Genomic DNA, 7,411 nt, shown 5'->3' on the forward strand with positions numbered 1-7,411 from the left:
GTCACATCCTTCCTAGCCGGTACCCTAACTGGCATACTCGAGAGTGTGATCCACAGCCCCGAAGATCAAGTATCGAGGAAATCATCCTCCCACATATACAATAACATAATCATAAATAGGAAATAATCAATGTTTAATATTATAAATAAGGTTCAAAACAAGAAATGAATAAACAATATAATCAGAGTGCGGAAAATGATACCAAATATCCAAAGATATCAAAAGAAGTAGAGAGAGGCGGAAACTCACTCCATAAAATACAATGGAACGCAGTATGTAAGTCTAAAAGAAATAACAACTAAATCAAAGGAACTAAGAAAGATAACTAAACATAAGAGTTTTCTATCCTATAGATGACATCTTCAAAATAGTGGACTTCATCAATCCATTTGAGACGTTCCAAATACACGTTGTCTTTAATCGTGGTACACAACTTGATCAACTGAGGGATCATCAGAGTAATCTTGATTGTTGCCAACACCTTGCGTGTAGTACGCTTCATCCGCTTGCGCTTCATCGTACTGTTCGCCATAGAAATCAGTACCTGTAGAATAATCTAACAAAACAATGTACAAAAGGAATGAGTTTTGAAGAAACTCAGTAAGGTAGTTAATCCATAACAACATAAATAACATGAAAGCAAACCATAAAAAGATGCAATGCAATATGAAACAAATAATGTATGTATGCATCTAAACTCTATTATGTTGGTCTCTATTGGCAGACATGCTTTAAGTCATAGCACCGTACTTCTTTGGGTAGGTCACGCATACGGCTCCTATTGGTAGTGGGTCCAGCATCCCTCGGGACAAACCATGGCTGGGGGTTAAGTCAACACTCTCTCACATAACCATTTGGCATAAGTACCGGCGCATGTCAGGGTAAAGCCTAGCCCAATGCAAGTCATCTACTCAGTTACATCAACTCAGGTCCAGATACTTCCATTCCTTGCCCCGGACGATCCTTTCCGGTATCCTTTCCACTAGAGTCCAAATAGTCCCGGACTACGGACTCATCAACCCTATTGGTTATCCACATATGGTAAACGGAAAGCTCTCATGTCCCCTCACGGATCATTTCACCGGTCTTGAGCACCCATGAGCCCAAGTCTAGCCATATGCAACCCTCCAATAAATGGCCCCCACAATGTAATTCCCGTCCTCTCACGGGTTGGTTACCGGTCTTAAGCGCCCGTGAATCCCCATTGCTGCCACGGGTCGTTCGGTCTCAATACCCTTCCTAATCAGGTCTGATAAAACGGGGACATCCTAGCCAAACACTGCTAGACAGTCCTAGGTATGACAATCAATAATTCGGGAAAGCATCGATGGACAACCCCGGAAACATCCCATACTATTTCCGATAATGTCCAAGGACAGAAGTGTCGAAAGGACACCTCTCAATCCCAAATCATACCTAATCAGATACAATCCCAGATCAGTCATGACATACACAGTCAACAGTTCATCATATACAAAAGATAATATAAAGTCATGATCTTATCATTAACAACATGATAATAACCAATTCATATAAGTATGAATAATGAAAAAGATGAGCTAAACAAGTGCTACTATTCTCACAGTAGTAAATCAGAAGTAAAAGTATACAAACAGTAATTAAACTCATAGTTTCATAAAGATAGAAACCAGAGAGTATGTGATCTATGTAGTTAAGGAGATAACAGTCCTTACCTTCTAACTCGTAAAGGAACTTAGAGAATTAAATAAGACCTTGACTAAACCTAAGAAGAAAGTCTTAAACAAGTGTATACAATATGTTAGGAAAGATACATAGAAGAAAAGATTACAAATCAATCAAAACAGACCAAGAATGGGGTTGCTGTACCCATTGGTCGACTGATTGGTCTACTGCCTCAGTCGACCAATGAGTCGACCAACAAAGACAGTAGCCTTCAAGAATCAGAAATTTTAGAATATGAATCCGAATTTGATGGTTCAAAAGGGTACAAAATAAGGGGGAAACTTCAATGGAAGCATCCAAGTCTATAGAGGACATCAAACCATTAATCAATTCAAGTTTCTAGGTTACAACTTAGGAACTAGAAGGTTAACCTAATTCGGTTAAATCATAGATCATGAAGGGAATATAGTATGGATCAAGGATAATGAACTAGAGGATAATAGGTTATGATTCTAGTAAAGAAAACACATTGATTGGTTGTTAACAGGGTCAATAACATATATCCAAGAAATTAGGGTTTCACCCTTTTTGGCTCCCATGAAAAAGGTTGAGATCACAGGAGGGAGGGAATTAATGATTTGCCAATAACAATAAGAAAAACTAAAGAATATTAAATTTAGATCAACCTAAACATTACCCATGAGGTTTCCCTCACATGGGAGGTTACCAAAGGTTCTCCGAATGACCACACAAGGTTAGGGTTTCAAAGATTAGGGTTTTCCAAGATTCAATTGGCTAGGGTTAAGATCATGATGATGATCATAGATCTCAAAGAACATGATGAGATCATGGAATAGATGGTTGCAAGGGTGCAGCATCTTCTTCTTGATCTCAACCAAGAACAGAATAAAGAAAAGAAAATCAGAGATAGAGAGGAAAGAGATCATAAACATACCTTTGATGCAGGAAGATGAAGATTACTTCAGTTCTTGCGAGATATCAACCAATGATGCAAGGGAATTGCTTAGAATGGGGTTCTAACTCGTTCCAGAGGCTTAGGAGGCAGATGAGGTGGAGTATTCCCGAGACTAAACTTAAATAGAGTAGCCACGGCCTAATTTTCAAAAACAGAATCAATTGGTCATTTGATTAGTCGACTGCCCAGTCAACCAATGAGTCGACCAATCAAGACAGCAACTTCAACACAGGGAATTGAAGGCTCAGATCAAATCCAAACATCAAGGGGTTTTGCACACACCTAAAGTGACATACCTAGTGGGTAGAAATGCCTTCGAACCAAAACAGAGAGCACTCCAAATCCATCAATTAATCCAATCTTCATCAGGGTGCAGTTTCCATAAATGGAACACTGACATCAACACTCATGGATTCCAATCCAGCCATCAAGTCTTCTACAGAAATGGCCCAAAGATGACTTCTTGCCTTACTTCTAGTTGCTGGACCTACAAACAACAGGGTTTCCGGGTCAATGTTAGGGCTGGGTTTCACAATAATTACATGGACCCACAAAATACAAGACACCCAAACCCAACAATCTCCACCTTGGCTTGAATTCTGCAAACCACCTTGAAGAAAACCGTTGATGATGTCTCTCTACAATCACCAATCTCTGTGTATCCACCACAACTTACCGCATAGTCCACATCCCCTCCAGGAATGCTTTTGTTACGGCCATCACTAAACCAGCATGGCACACCCCCCCCCCCCACCTGTGGTGTCCCATACAGCTCATCACCGCTATACGACGTGACGTGGCTCCATCTCTCCTGTCACAGCTGGCTCCGAGAGATCACATCCACTCACCAAATCCAAAGCAAAAGTTACTCGCTTCTTTCCAAATTTGCCCTTGTTTTGCGCCTGAACAACCTGCAAATTCTGTCTACATGTACCCCTTGCCAAAGTGTCAACTAGAGCTCCACCTGTTTCAACACTCCCTGCAAGCTTCTACAACTTATTAATCATCTTTCCTCGCATCACAACCATTGATCCCCTTGAAACCTTGAGAAGTCCACCTTCAGATGACCATCTGAAACCTTTAGAAATCTAGAGTACTCAATGAAATCGGATTCTTCCTTAGATTTGGCACATGTCTAACCCCAGTCAAAGTTCGCACAATCCCATCAAACATGCGAATCCGCATAGTCCCAACTCCGACAACCCTGCTTTCCGCATTATTTGCCATCTTGAATGTACCACCTTCACATGCATGATATGTAGCAAACTGATTCCTGACTAAACATATGTGAAAAGAACACTCAGAATCTAAAATCCAATCTGAAGTATTCAGACCTGATGATGAAGTTAGAAGGACATCATCTCCTCCATCATCGCTCAATAAGACAGCAATAGATGATTCATCACTCTCCCCATCCTTCCTTTTCCTATCCTCCTTACGCCTTAGACAATCTTTCCTTATATGACCTTCCTCTTTGCAATAGTAACAAGTTACTTTGCGACCAGCAGACTTTGAGTGACCCCTTGACTTGCTAGACCCTCCATTCTCCCATTTGATCTTCCTCTATTATGACCACCCCTTACAACCAAGGCACTACTTTCATCTGACTCCTTATTACTGCTATTTTTCCACCGTGTTTCATTCATCAGCAATCCAGTAATAACATCGTCAAGTTTCAAAGTATCCTTACCAAAAAGTAATGTGGTCACAATGTGATCAAACGACTGAGGCAATGATGCCAACAAAAGTAACGCCTTGTCTTCCTCCTTGATCATCTCATCAAGAGCCGACAACTCCGTCAAAATCTTGTTGAACTCATCCAGGTGCTTGTCAAAATTTTCTCCCTCTAACAACTGAATGCCATATAACTGTTTCTTTAAAAACAACCGATTTGTCAACGACTTGGACTTGTACCTGCTCTCAAGCTTTGCCCAAACTTCCTATGGATCCGCCACCCCGATGACTTCACGAAGAACATTATCCGCAAGATACAACTAGCTCGTACTATTTGCTAGATCCCTCAACTCTTGCCAATCGTCTTCCATCATCGCCTTTGGCTTTTCTGATTTTTTCCTGAGAGCCTTAACAGTCCCTTCCCGCGTAAGGATGTTCTTCACCCGTTGTTGCCACAAGGTGAAACCGTTATGACCATTACAAAGTTCTATGGAGAAATTAGAACTCTTCACCGCCATCTGATTTTGTCCCCTTCATACCTGTCAACAACCAAAAAATCTTGTTCGTTGATCTCCGTACGAACTCACAAAATCAATACCAACGGAGCGAATCTCCTCGATCCGTCACTTCCATTGAGTCCAGAACGCCCAAAAACCTTAGGAACACTTAACTCCGTACAAAAAACCTTCACACAAAATCCTGTGAAAACAAATTGTACAATACAATCCGATATAAATAAAAAAAATCCCTTTTTCTTTTTTTCCGTCTTTTTCCCACCGATTTTTTTTTCTCTCTCTTCTTCTACGGTTCCACTTTCCACATTCTCCAAACTCAACTTCTCAACTTTTTTTTTCTCTTTTCAAACGATATGTAACCACTTTAAAGAAAAAAGTAAAAAAAACTTCAAAAAATACACTCGACCGAGCAAACACCTACGATCCAACTTCAATCGGACCGCCCTCTTCTCATTTTTTTTTTAAGCGATCTAATCCGATCAAACTACAAGAAAAAAAAATATTAAAAAACTTAACGATTCTAGATCTAGAATCGTACATTCGATCAAACCGTCAAAGCCTTCTCCGTTCTCCTGGCACCTATCATCTCCTTTCTGGATCTTCGCACACCTCCGGCGACGATCCACCAAACATCGCTCTGATACCACTTGTTAGGGATAATGGATGCACAACCACGAACAGAGAAGAACACAAGCAAAGCACACAAGGGGATTTAACGTGGTTCGGCAAAACCCTGCCTACATCCACCAGAGAGAAAAAGAGTTTCACTAGTTCCAGGAAACCTCACACCACTCTCACACCCACAAAGTATTACCTTTTGCTTCCATGTCTACTAGGTTATCCCACAGAGACTATTTATAGGGAAACCTAAAACCCTAATCCCAATGTAATTACAAGTTTACCCTAATACTAGTAATTGACCCAAACCTTGTTTCAATTACAAATACAACCAAAACCATAATTACATGGACCCACAAAATACAAGACACCCAAACCCAACAATGAACACATCTATATCCTCCACAGTGTATCGAATCCCACCGTGGGCTAACTGTAAAGCCACTAATGAAATAGTATAAACTCTAGTAATCTTTCACCATTACTAATCTGGCCATATCCTTGGGCAAGCAGCTCCAACAAGGCCAACCCTCTAAAATTTCGTGGAAAGGGGTCGGGCTTGATTGAGCAAACACATAACAACCAGAATCATCACAGCATATTACTCCAATGCTCGATCCACTGGGCTTTAAGACTAAAGAAGCATCATAGTTACACTTCACAACCTCTCACTAGGGGTGGATGCCACAATGCTAGAGTAACCCCTCCTTGAGCTTGTATAGAATGGAATGGGGAGTGTCTCACTGAGTTTCACCCAAGTTACCAACATATATGTTTGACATGGTGATCCAAGTTAGAGAAAAGCTTGGGGGATGTTGGAGATGAAGAGGAAGTATCCAATTATTACACTATCGTTTGGTGGAAGTTCAAATCTAGATGGGTTTTTGTCATGAAGATATAGTTGTGTTATATGTTAAAACTTGCCATGGCGCTGATCAACACTAGAGATCAGTAGAATTGAAAAATAAATCAATTGATACAGGAATGCGATATGCACGTATCGATGAGATATGCAAACAACATAAAATATATGCTCCTTTTGATGAAAGAAGATCAATGTATGGAATACATTCGACCATATAATATATTTCAAAATTTCAAAAAATATAATAATAATAATAATAGTAGACCATTAGCAAATCAATAACATCACAACAAAATCCAATCTATAAAATATAAATCAATCTACGAAAAAATACTCTAGAGAACACGTGCAAATAGTAAATATCAAATAGTTAATTTAAAAGAAATGACTATTAAGTAAAATCTATGTTAGCAAGACTAAGGTTGTAGTCACAACAAACAAGAAGTTAATAAAGTATAGGATTGCACCTACCATGTGAAGTCACAAAATTGAAGCACAATTCTCCCTTAGATAGAGCCATAGAGGGTTTTCTGTAACTTATCCCTTCTTCAGATTCTCTTTCATTCTTTGCTCACTTTACATCTCTATCTCACTAAATGAATAAGATGTGTTCCTTCTAATTTGAATTCCCTTTTATTGTTCCATCCTCTTTTCTCTTTCCTTTCTTGTTCTAATCCTATCAATATCCACAATAGCCTTCCTTATTTCCTGTCATCTCAGACCTCACCTTCATTATTAGTTGTTTCTTGTGCATTCCAAATCAAGTGTGGGCACGGGGTCAAAATAGCAACAAAGCATTTAATGTATTTTTAAGGGTGGCATTGAACCTTGGACCTTCTTCTTTAATCAAGGTGAACATTAACCATCTAGTTAGTCATCAACTTATAAGCAAATATTGAGAAATGAATTCCAATAAATTTATTAATCCTATATTGATTCACACCTAGAGCGTAATTGCGTCAATATTAATGCAAAAAGTATAAAATACTCTCATAATCAAGCTTCCCTAAGTGTGAAAATTGGCCCCAATCAATCCAATCTGCTAGGGCAATAGGATGTCATAGCTACAAGGAAAAACCATATCACAGCCGAACCAAATAGCATGGGCATAATCAGATT

The sequence above is a fragment of the Hakea prostrata genome, chromosome 4 (assembly GCF_041222555.1).
Source record: "Hakea prostrata isolate BN-2017 chromosome 4, UWA_Hpros_2, whole genome shotgun sequence".
Taxonomy (NCBI): Eukaryota; Viridiplantae; Streptophyta; class Magnoliopsida; order Proteales; family Proteaceae; genus Hakea; species Hakea prostrata.